Source organism: Oncorhynchus masou, chromosome 5 (assembly GCF_036934945.1).
Source record: "Oncorhynchus masou masou isolate Uvic2021 chromosome 5, UVic_Omas_1.1, whole genome shotgun sequence".
NCBI classification, from domain to species: Eukaryota; Metazoa; Chordata; class Actinopteri; order Salmoniformes; family Salmonidae; genus Oncorhynchus; species Oncorhynchus masou.
The window spans coordinates 1,395,072-1,407,203 of NC_088216.1; the positions used below are offsets into that span (position 1 = coordinate 1,395,072).

At 43.9% G+C, this 12,132-nt stretch overlaps 1 pseudogene; it reads right to left on the bottom strand.

Moving 5' to 3' along the window:
• Positions 1-12,132, bottom strand: part of LOC135525650 (zinc finger protein 91-like) — a 43,620-nt pseudogene that overhangs the window by 3,064 nt on the left and 28,424 nt on the right.

The following is a 12,132-nucleotide window of genomic DNA, read 5'->3' on the forward strand; positions in this document are numbered from 1 at the left end:
AAATCACATTTTATTTATTTTTCCAGATTACATAAGAGTTTGTTATTAAAGCACATGAAAGTTCACATGTTCAAGGAGGAATTTCTGCCAAAAAAAGAGACATTTTGATCAAGTTTAGTTTTTTTATGTTCAAATGTCTCTCCTGTGAAGTAGTGGCGTGCAAAACACACCCAGCTTTCTGTAACGGATCACATGACCGACCAGCTCGATTCTGTCTTATGTAGAGACATTAGAAAAGGTGTTTTTAATATTGGATAAAAGTAGAGACTGAGCTAGAAAATGGTATATCATTACACTACAGTTGAGGAACGTAATTCTGCTTTTAAAGTTGATAAACTTGTAACTTTTGAGAAAAACGTCCCTTGAATGTTTTGTTAGACCGACTGGACAGCTCTTCTTTGTCTACAAATATCTATATAAGGTCCCACAGTTTCAGAGCAAAAAACCAAGCCATGAGGTCAAAGGAATTGTCCATAGAGCTCAGAGACAGGATTGTGTCAACGTACAGATGTGGGGGAAGGATACGAACACATTTCTGCAGCTTTGAAGTTCCCCAAGAACACAGTGGCCTCCATCATTCTAGAGGCCACAGAGCTAAATAACCTTCAGAACTGTGTTGAACCCAACAAAGATTATCTATTTACCAAGAAAAAGCAAACGTGAATTTACAGAACTTAATTGAAACTATGTTTGTTAGAAATCGGATGTTTATTTTGGTGTGGCGGCAATGATTCTGACGTGACGCAGAGACACACTTAAATGAACGCAGAGTAAACACTGACTGTATATTTGCGACTGTTCAACTAACAGCCTGTCGACCAAACAATCGACTGAATGGGGTCAGCCCTTATAGCATCATACATCATTATGACATCATAATAGCCATTGGTTCCTGAAGAATAGAACTCATAAATAAATGCCTCAAATGTTTCAACCGTATTACCCCACCAAAAACCAAAACATAAGCTAGTATAACTCCACTGTTGGTAAATTAACACTGTATAGCCTCAATCTGGTTAAAACTATCATTTTGACCTTATGGATGGCCAGTCCTTGTATTCATAGTGTAGTGAATTCAGGGGGAGGCCCTGAGCGGGACTCAAACCTGGGTCCAGCGACTGTCAAGCCAACACCTTATAACTGTTACGCCAAGATGTCTGAACGTCTTGACAAGGTGGCTACAATAACTTTCTCTGTGAATTTGAGAGAGGGGTCCATTTCTCCACCCCTCAGCCATTCACCAAACCAAGTCTCAGGGCTGACATTTTGTTGTTGTTTAAATCCGAGGTTGTCCCTTTAAAAAAAGCCACAATCAAATCAACCAATCTGCAGTTGAAACAATAAAGCGTCATTCCGCCACTTATAAACGTTTATGATGTAACAATGATGTGATGATGTAATTACACATTCCAACACTGTTTTGGTAATAAGATGATGATGGGGCTGGAGAAATGTAACTACTCTCAAATTCATAGACAGACCTATGGATGCAAGGACTCACCATCCATGATATCAACATTATAGTTTTAACCATGTTGAGGATATACAGTGTTGATTTACATTGTTTCTAAACATTGGATTAAAAAAGCTTATTTGGGGATCTGATGGGGTACAACAGTTGAACTAAGCTCATGAGGCATGTGTTATATTCTTCAAGAATCAATGGCTATAAATAAATAATTTAAAAGTCCAAACATGGAATGTAGAAACTACAGATTTCCCCTTTAACACCAAACATCAGTTCAACAACTGCAGAGTTTGTGCCTCTGTTTTTAAGACAGTACTTACTAGTGTTAATCAGGGAACGGTTTCTCAAAACCATCTTAAGGCTAAATTCATCGTTACCATTGGATGCCTTAAGTTGCGTTTGGGAAAACGGGCCCAGATATCCAGTTTCCTCCTCCTCCTCTTTCGATGTGACAGTCATCTCCCCCTCCTCCTCCTTCACTCCAAAAACTGCACCCTCCTCTTTCTCTTCCTCCTCTTCTTTTACTGTAACATCCTCCTCCTCTTTCACTCTGAAGGCATCTTTCTCTTCTTCTTTCACTGCAACAGCCTCACCGTCTACTTGTTTTTGTATTGTAACAGCCTCCTCTTCCTCCTCCTCTTTCACGAGAGCTTCTTTCTCCGTCCAGCAGATCTCCTCTTCTTTATCAGGAGAGTAGCTTAGTGAACTCATGGTCTGATATGTTAGCTAGCTAGGCTAATGCTAACTGAACCAGCCTGCTAGTTGAATAATAATAACAACAACACCGTAAATATGAAATTAAATCGGATAACTAACTAGACGACAGAAGTGGGTTTAAAATACAGTGGCTATATGAAAGCGTCTAAAGAGCTTTATTGGTTCGTCTCTTTTGTCCTAAGCTACCGAGGTGTCTGACTCACTGTTGCTGCTGTTGAAAGAAGCGTTCCGTCCACTACATTATACGTCACACCAGCAGCATCGCCTTAAAGTCGCAGATCGTCATCTGCTGACTGGAGTGGGAAAAATAGTGGGAAAAATAGTAACTTAGTTCTCGTCACGATCTGGTTACCTACTTACTATTAAGTACAAACAGTTATGTTTTTGCGTTATTACATATTTATTATCTTCTAAACTACCCACAATGTACGATGTTGCAATGTCAAATTGATATACTCTGTGCTATGCAGGTCTTATACTAGCTGGGTGGTTAACGTCAGTCAGCAACACATCATGCTCTTCACGGACTGTGTGGCCAAAGATTTTTATAACTAACCCAGATAGACCAGAACCAATGGGAGCAAATTAATCATATTGGACAGAACAAGACAGGTGGGTAGAGCCAAGCAGGACCTAGCGAGATCCTATTGGCGCGTTTGAGTATTTATTTGCATATTTCATTAGGGAACGCCTACTTTGTGAAGTTTACCGGTGTGAAATAACTCAATACGTCCTCGCACTCCTTCTAAACAACGCCATTAAAAAAACTTTTGCAAAAGGGTCAAGTCTACAAAACGTAGTCCACTCTGTTTGTTACAGATTCTAGTTATGGAATCAGAAAACTGTATTGAGATCAAACGTTTGATCAATGAGAAAATCAGCAGAAGCCATCCGGCTACTTCTTCTCCCATTAGGCTTCCTCTCATCACCATATTTGGTAGTGAGTGAAAAAGCCAACCGGATGTTTCACATTTATTCCTCAGGTGAAACATCTGCCTCATTGTTCTATCTGTAGTGGTTGTGTTATTAGGTGGTGGGCCGAAGCTCGAAAAGAGTTAACTTAATGGGTCCCAGTCGAGGGAGGACCTGATTTTTTTGTATATGACAGTAAAACATTGTTATGATGACTATAACATTTGTTGTCACCTTCAATTCTCGCACATTTTCTCATAAAAAGCACATTTCAACACTCTGTCTTCTCAAGAAAATTTGACTAACTCCCAACTCCTAAACTTGGAACCAATCAGAGTACATACCCCCGGTGATGTAGGCAGCCACTATGGTATTTATCACTATCTATGTGTATATATTTCTATGATCTATGTATGTGCTGTTTAACATTACCTCGTTTCTATAGTTGCTCTCCTGTCTGACTGTGTGTGTGTCTCTTTAATGCTCACAATCTATGTGTATGTCGTGTTTGATGTGTATTTCTCCCTTCTGGAAACTTTATCTATAGAGTTGACTGTCGATCGGACATGAGGTCTCACCCGTACAACTATAAGCTATTACCCAGGGTCGTAAATCCTAGTTAACCTCCTATTTCATGTTGTGTCCGAGGACTTTTAAAGAACACCAATATCTTGTATCTCAGTCCGCTGTATTGGGCTTCCCTCTCCTCCTTTCTGGACTTTATTTCAGTACTGTCTGTTGGATCGGATCGATGGACTTTATTTCAGTACTGTCTGTTGAATCGGATCGATGGACTTTATTTCAGTACTGTCTGTTGGATCGGATCGATGGACTTTATTTCAGTACTGTCTGTTGAATCAGAACAATGGTGAATTCACCCTGAGTTTAATTGACCATTCAAGTTATCTTGTACGCATAGAATCACCTTCCTATTTCACCAAGCCCAGTTTATATCCTCACTCTATCTTCTCACACTCTATTCAGGACTTTATTTAGGTAGGCACCTAGATCTATTAAGACTTAATATCCTCTCTGGTCACCAAGATCTATTAAGACTTAATATCCTCTCTGGCCACCAAGGCACCCAGATCTATTAAGACTTAATATCCCCTCTGGCCACCAAGGCACCCAGATCTATTAAGACTTAATATCCCCTCTGGCCACCCATTTACATTTACATTTACATTTAAGTCATTTGGCAGACGCTCTTATCCAGAGCGACTTAGAAATTGGTGAATTCACCTTATGACATCCAGTGGAACAGCCACTTTACAATAGTGCATCTAAATCATTTAAGGGGGGAGGGTGAGAAGGATTACTTATCCTATCCTAGGTATTCCTTGAAGAGGTGGGGTTTCAGGTGTCTCCGGAAGGTGGTGATTGACTCCGCTGTCCTGGCGTCGTGAGGGAGTTTGTTCCACCATTGGGGGGCCAGAGCAGCGAACAGTTTTGACTGGGCTGAGCGGGAAAACTGTACTTCCTCAGTGGTAGGGAGGCGAGCAGGCCAGGGGTGGATGAACGCAGTGCCCTTGTTTGGGTGTAGGGCCTGATCAGAGCCTGGAGGTACTGCGGTGCCGTTCCCCCACAGCTCCGTAGGCAAGCACCATGGTCTTGTAGCGGATGCGAGCTTCAACTGGAAGCCAGTGGAGAGAGCGGAGGAGCGGGGTGACGTGAGAGAACTTGGGAAGGTTGAACACCAGATGGGCTGCGGTGTTCTGGATGAGTTATAGGGGTTTAATGGCACAGGCAGGGAGCCCAGCCAACAGCGAGTTGCAGTAATCCAGACGGGAGATGACAAGTGCCTGGATTAGGACCTGCGCCGCTTCCTGTGTGAGGCAGGGTCGTACTCTGCGGATGTTGTAGAGCATGAACCTACAGGAACGGGCCACCGCCTTGATGTTAGTTGAGAACGACAGGGTGTTGTCCAGGATCACGCCAAGGTTCTTAGCGCTCTGGGAGGAGGACACAATGGAGTTGTCAACCGTGATGGCGAGATCATGGAACGGGCAGTCCTTCCCCGGGAGGAAGAGCAGCTCCGTCTTGCCGAGGTTCAGCTTGAGGTGGTGATCCGTCATCCACACTGATATGTCTGCCAGACATGCAGAGATGCGATTCGCCACCTGGTCATCAGAAGGGGGAAAGGAGAAGATTAATTGTGTGTCGTCTGCATAGCAATAATAGGAGAGACCATGTGAGGTTATGACAGAGCCAAGTGACTTGGTGTATAGCGAGAATAGGAGAGGGCCTAGAACAGAGCCCTGGGGGACACCAGTGGTGAGAGCGCGTGGCGAAGAGACAGATTCTCGCCACGCCACCTGGTAGGAGCGACCTGTCAGGTAGGACGCAATCCAAGCGTGGGCCGCGCCGGAGATGCCCAACTCGGAGAGGGTGGAGAGGAGGATCTGATGGTTCACAGTATCGAAGGCAGCCGATAGGTCTAGAAGGATGAGAGCAGAGGAGAGAGAGTTAGCTTTAGCAGTGCGGAGCGCCTCCGTGATACAGAGAAGAGCAGTCTCAGTTGAATGACTAGTCTTGAAACCTGACTGATTTGGATCAAGAAGGTCATTCTGAGAGAGATAGCGGGAGAGCTGGCCAAGGACGGCACGTTCAAGAGTTTTGGAGAGAAAAGAAAGAAGGGATACTGGTCTGTAGTTGTTGACATCGGAGGGATCGAGTGTAGGTTTTTTCAGAAGGGGTGCAACTCTCGCTCTCTTGAAGACGGAAGGGACGTAGCCAGCGGTCAGGGATGAGTTGATGAGCGAGGTGAGGTAAGGGAGAAGGTCTCCGGAAATGGTCTGGAGAAGAGAGGAGGGGATAGGGTCAAGCGGGCAGGTTGTTGGGCGGCCGGCCGTCACAAGAAGCGAGATTTCATCTGAGAGAGCGGGGAGAAAGAGGTCAGAGCACAGGGTAGGGCAGTGTGAGCAGAACCAGCGGTGTCGTTTGACTTAGCAAACGAGGATCGGATGTCGTCGACCTTCTTTTCAAAATGGTTGACGAAGTCATCTGCAGAGAGGGAGGGGGGGAGGGGGAGGAGGATTCAGGAGGGAGGAGAAGGTGGCAAAGAGCTTCCTAGGGTTAGAGGCAGATGCTTGGAATTTAGAGTGGTAGAAAGTGGCTTTAGCAGCAGAGACAGAGGAGGAAAATGTAGAGAGGAGGGAGTGAAAGGATGCCAGGTCCGCAGGGGGAGGCGAGTTTTCCTCTATTTCCGCTCGGCTGCCCGGAGCCCTGTTCTGTGAGCTCGCAATGAGTCGTCGAGCCACGGAGCGGGGGGGAGGACCGAGCCGGCCTGGAGGATAGGGGACATAGAGAGTCAAAGGATGCAGAAAGGGAAGAGAGGAGGGTTGAGGAGGCAGAATCAGGAGATAGGTTGGAGAAGGTTTGAGCAGAGGGAAGAGATGATAGGATGGAAGAGGAGAGAGTAGCGGGGGAGAGAGAGCGAAGGTTGGGACGGCGCGATACCATCCGAGTAGGGGCAGTGTGGGAAGTGTTGGATGAGAGCGAGAGGGAAAAGGATACAAGGTAGTGGTCGGAGACTTGGAGGGGAGTTGCAATGAGGTTAGTGGAAGAACAGCATCTAGTAAAGATGAGGTCGAGCGTATTGCCTGCCTTGTGAGTAGGGGGAAGGTGAGAGGGTGAGGTCAAAGAGGAGAGGAGTGGAAAGAAGGAGGCAGAGAGGAATGAGTCAAAGGTAGACGTGGGGAGGTTAAAGTCGCCCAGGACTGTGAGAGGTGAGCCGTCCTCAGGAAAGGAGCTTATCAAGGCATCAAGCTCATTGATGAACTCTCCGAGGGAACCTGGAGGGCGATAAATGATAAGGATGTTAAGCTTGAAAGGGCTGGTAACTGTGACAGCATGGAATTCAAAGGAGGCGATAGACAGATGGGTAAGGGGAGAAAGAGAGAATGACCACTTGGGAGAGATGAGGATCCCGGTGCCACCACCCCGCTGACCAGAAGCTCTCGGGGTGTGCGAGAACACGTGGGCGGACGAAGAGAGAGTAGTAGGAGTAGCAGTGTTATCTGTGATGATCCATGTTTCCGTCAGTGCCAAGAAGTCGAGGGACTGGAGGGAGGCATAGGCTGAGATGAACTCTGCCTTGTTGGCCGCAGATCGGCAGTTCCAGAGGCTACCGGAGACCTGGAACTCCACGTGGGTCGTGCGCGCTGGGACCACCAGATTAGGGTGGCCGCGGCCACGCGGTGTGGAGCGTTTGTATGGTCTGTGCAGAGAGGAGAGAACAGGGATAGATAGACACATAGTTGACAGGCTACAGAAGAGGCTACGCTAATGCAAAGGAGATTGGAATGACAAGTGGACTACACGTCTCGAATGTTCAGAAAGTTAAGCTTACGTAGTAAGAATCTTATTGACTAAAATGATTGAAATGATACAGTACTGCTGGAGTAGGCTAGCTGGTAGTGGCTGCGTTGTTGACTTTGTAGGCTAGCTGGCAGTGGCTGCGTTGTTGACACTACACTAATCAAGTCGTTCCGTCGAGTGTAATAGTTTCTACAGTGCTGCTATTCGGGGCTAGCTGGCTAGCTAGCAGTGTTGATTACGTTACGTTACGTTAAAAGAACGACAATAGCTGGCTAGCTAACCTAGAAAATCGCTCTAGACTACACAATTGTCTTAGATACAAAGACGGCTATGTAGCTAGCTAGCTACGATCAAACAAATCAAACCGTTGTACTGTAATGAAGTGAAATGAAAATGTGATACTACCTGTGGAGCGAAGCGGAATGTTGACCGGGTTGTTGAAGTTCCATTCGGTAGACATTGGCTAGCTGTTGGCTAGCTAGCTAGCAGTATCTCCTACGTTAAGGACGACAAATAGCTGGCTAGCTAACCTCGGTAAATTAAGATAATCACTCTAAGTCTACACACTCTAAACTACACAATTATCTTGGATACGAAGACAGCAAAGACAACTATGTAGCTAGCTAACACTACACTAATCGTGTCGTTCAGTTGAGTGAATAGTTTCTACAGTGCTGGTATTCGTTAGCTAGCTGCTGGGCAGATAGCAGTGTAGACTACGTTAGGACGACGAAATACGATAATTACGCAATTATCTTTGATACAAAGACGGCTATGTAGCTAGCTAAGAAGAAATTGCTAAGATTAGACAAATCAAACCGTTGTACTATAATGAAATGTAATGAAAATGTAATGAAAAGTTATACTACCTGCGGACCGAAGTGTAGATGCGACCGCTCGCTCCAACCCGGAACCGGAAGTTCCTTAATAATAGTTCCACCCAGATCTATTAAGACTTAATATCCCCTCTGGCCCCCAAGGCACGCAGATCTATTAAGACTTAATATCCCCTCTGGCCACCAAGGCACCCAGATCTATGAAGACTTAATATACCCTCTGGCCACCAAGGCACCCGGATCTATTAAGACTTAATATCCCCTCTGGCCACCAAGGCATCCAAATCTATTAAGACTTAATATACCCCCTGGCCACCAAGGCACCTGGACCTATTAAGACTTAATATCCCCTCTGGCCACCAAGGCACCCAAATCTATTAAGACTTAATATACCCCCTGGCCACCAAGGCACCTGGACCTATTAAGACTTAATATCCCCTCTGGCCACCAAGGCAACTGGATCTATTAAGACTTAATATCCCCTCTGGCCACACAGATCTATTAAGACTTAATATCCCTTCTGGCCACACAGATCTATTAAGACTTAATATCCCTTCTGGCCACCCAGATCTATTAAGACTTAATATCCCTTCTGGCCACCCAGATCTATTAAGACTTAATATCCCTTCTGGCCACCCAGATCTATTAAGACTTAATATCCCCTCTGGCCACCAAGGCCCCCGGATCTATTAAGACTTAATATCCTCTCTGGCCACCAAGGCACCCAGATCTATGAAGACTTAATATCCTCTCTGGCCACCAAGGCACCCAGATCTATGAAGACTTAATATCCTCTCTGGCCACCAAGGCACCCAGATCTATGAAGACTTAATATCCTCTCTGGCCACCAAGGCACCCAGATCTATGAAGACTTAATATCCTCTCTGGCCACCAAGGCACCCAGATCTATGAAGACTTAATATCCCTTCTGGCCACCAAGGCACCCAGATCTATGAAGACTTAATATCCTCTCTGGCCACCAAGGCACCCAGATCTATGAAGACTTAATATCCTCTCTGGCCACCAAGGCACCCAGATCTATGAAGACTTAATATCCCTTCTGGCCACCAAGGCACCCAGATCTATGAAGACTTAATATCCTCTCTGGCCACCAAGGCACCCAGATCTATGAAGACTTAATATCCTCTCTGGCCACCAAGGCACCCAGATCTATGAAGACTTAATATCCTCTCTGGCCACCAAGGCACCCAGATCTATTAAGACTTAATATCCCCTCTGGCCACCAAGGCACCCAGATCTATTAAGACTTAATATCCTCTCTGGCCACCAAGGCACCCAGATCTATTAAGACTTAATATCCCCTCTGGCCACCCAGATCTATGAAGACTTAATATCCTCTCTGGCCACCAAGGCACCTGGATCTATGAAGACTTAATATCCCCTCTGGCCACCAAGGCACCCAGATCTATGAAGACTTAATATCCCCTCTGGCCACCCAGATCTATGAAGACTTAATATCCCCTCTGGCCACCAAGGCACCTGGATCTATGAAGACTTAATATCCCCCCTGGCCACCAAGGCACCCGGATCTATGAAGCTAATTGTATTTATGGTAGTGCACCTTACCTCAGGTCATTTCGGACCGGCCCAGTTATCAATATATGTGTATTGGTCATACAAAACCCAGAGAATCTGTTTGGAATAGCGCAGCTCCTATTATTGATAAATTTGAACCATTTTAGAACGTCAAATCATAGATATCTTAATTAATTCCCCTCAAAATCGAGAATACAGACTACTGACCTGGTCTTGCAGACTGGGAAATGCCGGTTGGATCTCGTCACCGTTCCTGTCAACCTGGGGTGCACGGTTCTTGGCTTGTTACTTTCAGAGACAGGAACAGATATTTAGATCCGGCTTCGAAGGACCAAATGTTAGATGAATTTAGTTCTTATGTGTTCCTTAACCAATTCAATTAAAACACTCTGTCCGTTTCTAAGAATTTGTACTGTACTTATTTGCATAAAATGGACAGAGACCAGCCACCGAAATTAATCAATACGATTTCAAAATGTTCAACAAAAATGTACTGGATTGGTTGTTCTGCCTGCGGCTATGGAACCCTGACCTGTTCACCGGACGTGCTACCTGTCCCAGACCTGCTGTTTTCAACTCTCTGGAGACAGCAGGAGCGGTAGAGATACTCTTAAAATGATCGGCTATAGAAAAGCCAACTGACATTTACTCCTGAGGTGCTGACTTGTTGCACCCTCGACAACCACTGTGATTATTATTATTTGACCATGCTGGTCATTTATGAACATTTGAACATCTTAGCCATGTTCTGTTATAATCTCCACCCGGCACAGCCAGAAGAGGACTGGTCACCCATCATAGGAAGAAACCTAGAGAGGAACTAGGCTTTGGCCTTTCTAGGGAGTTTTTCCTAGCCACCATGCTTCTACACCTGCATTGCTTGCTGTTTGGGGTTTTTGGCTGGGTTTCTGTACAGCACTTTGAGATATCAGCTGATGTAAGAAGGGCTATATAAATACATTTGATTTGAAAAGTGATAAAATGTACATAGGATGCACTATTTATTTAGACCTAGTGGAAAATACACTTTTTTTTTTATACATCACATTTTTTTCAATTTAAACTTCATTTAACAAGTCAGTTAAAAACAAATTCTTATTTACAATGAAGGTGGGGAACAGTGGGTTAACTGCCTTGTTCAGAACGACAGATTTTTAACTTGTCAGCTCAGGGATTTGATCCAGACACCGTTCGGTTACTGGCCCAACGCTGTAACCACTAGGCTACCTGCAGCCCTATACTGAATGTATAGTTTATCATACTAAGATCGACCAAGATGTGTGTTGCTTTAGCACATATTTGTTCATTGGTTTAGCAAGAGTCTGTTGATTGGTCAGTCATTGTTTTTTTTTTTTGCAATATGTTCAAATCAAATCAAGCTTTATTTATACAGCACATTTCAGACATGGATGCAACACAATGGCTTCACAGGAATTGAGTATATATATTTTTAATTAAAAATAAAAACTGAAATATTTAGTACACAACAATCATAAGGATAACAAATTAAAGAATAACAATAAAAACTGAAAGACTAATGAGTATTCTAAGGAAAAGACATTAAAATAGTAAGAACAGGATGTAATACCCAACCAGCAATATAAGCTAGTTTTACTACATTGTTTTATAAACATTTATACAAACTGTAAGTTGGTTGCAAACGTTACATGAATTGAAAATGTTATATAATATTCAATATCAAAACCAAATGTTCACCCCTTTGTTAATAGGTATTAGCAACAATTAACATAAGGCAATGGAATAATAAAACATGTATATTTTGTCAGGCTGAATGTTTGAAATATGAGGTGATTTGAGTCATGCTTCTTCAGTAGTGGAAAAAAGACAATTAGCAGAAGACAGTCATCTACATTTTTGGAGTGATGCATTTAAATTTAGGGGTCCCCAAAACGAAGAGAAATGCAACACTTATTTGTCATCACTCATATCGATATCACCTGGAAATACATTTTGTGATGGGGGGGGGGGGGGGGTTGCACGTCCTGTTAAAACTAACAGCTCAAAAACCACAAGGAATCTGGGAATAATGTGTACATCACTGTTTAGAGGACAATTTGTAGAAAACAGCTAGCTACATTTTGAAGTGTTGCATTTTGATTCAAGTGGGCCACCAACAGGGTAAATGTAACAAAACACTTTGTATGTTTAACTCTTTCAATTCAGAACCTGGATTTTTCAACTACAATGTTAAAACATTCTACATTGTGACATCATTAAAACATTCCTACTACAATGTTAAAACATTCTACATTGTAACATTATTTCATTGATATCATGAAACAACTCCATGTATTTTCTGAT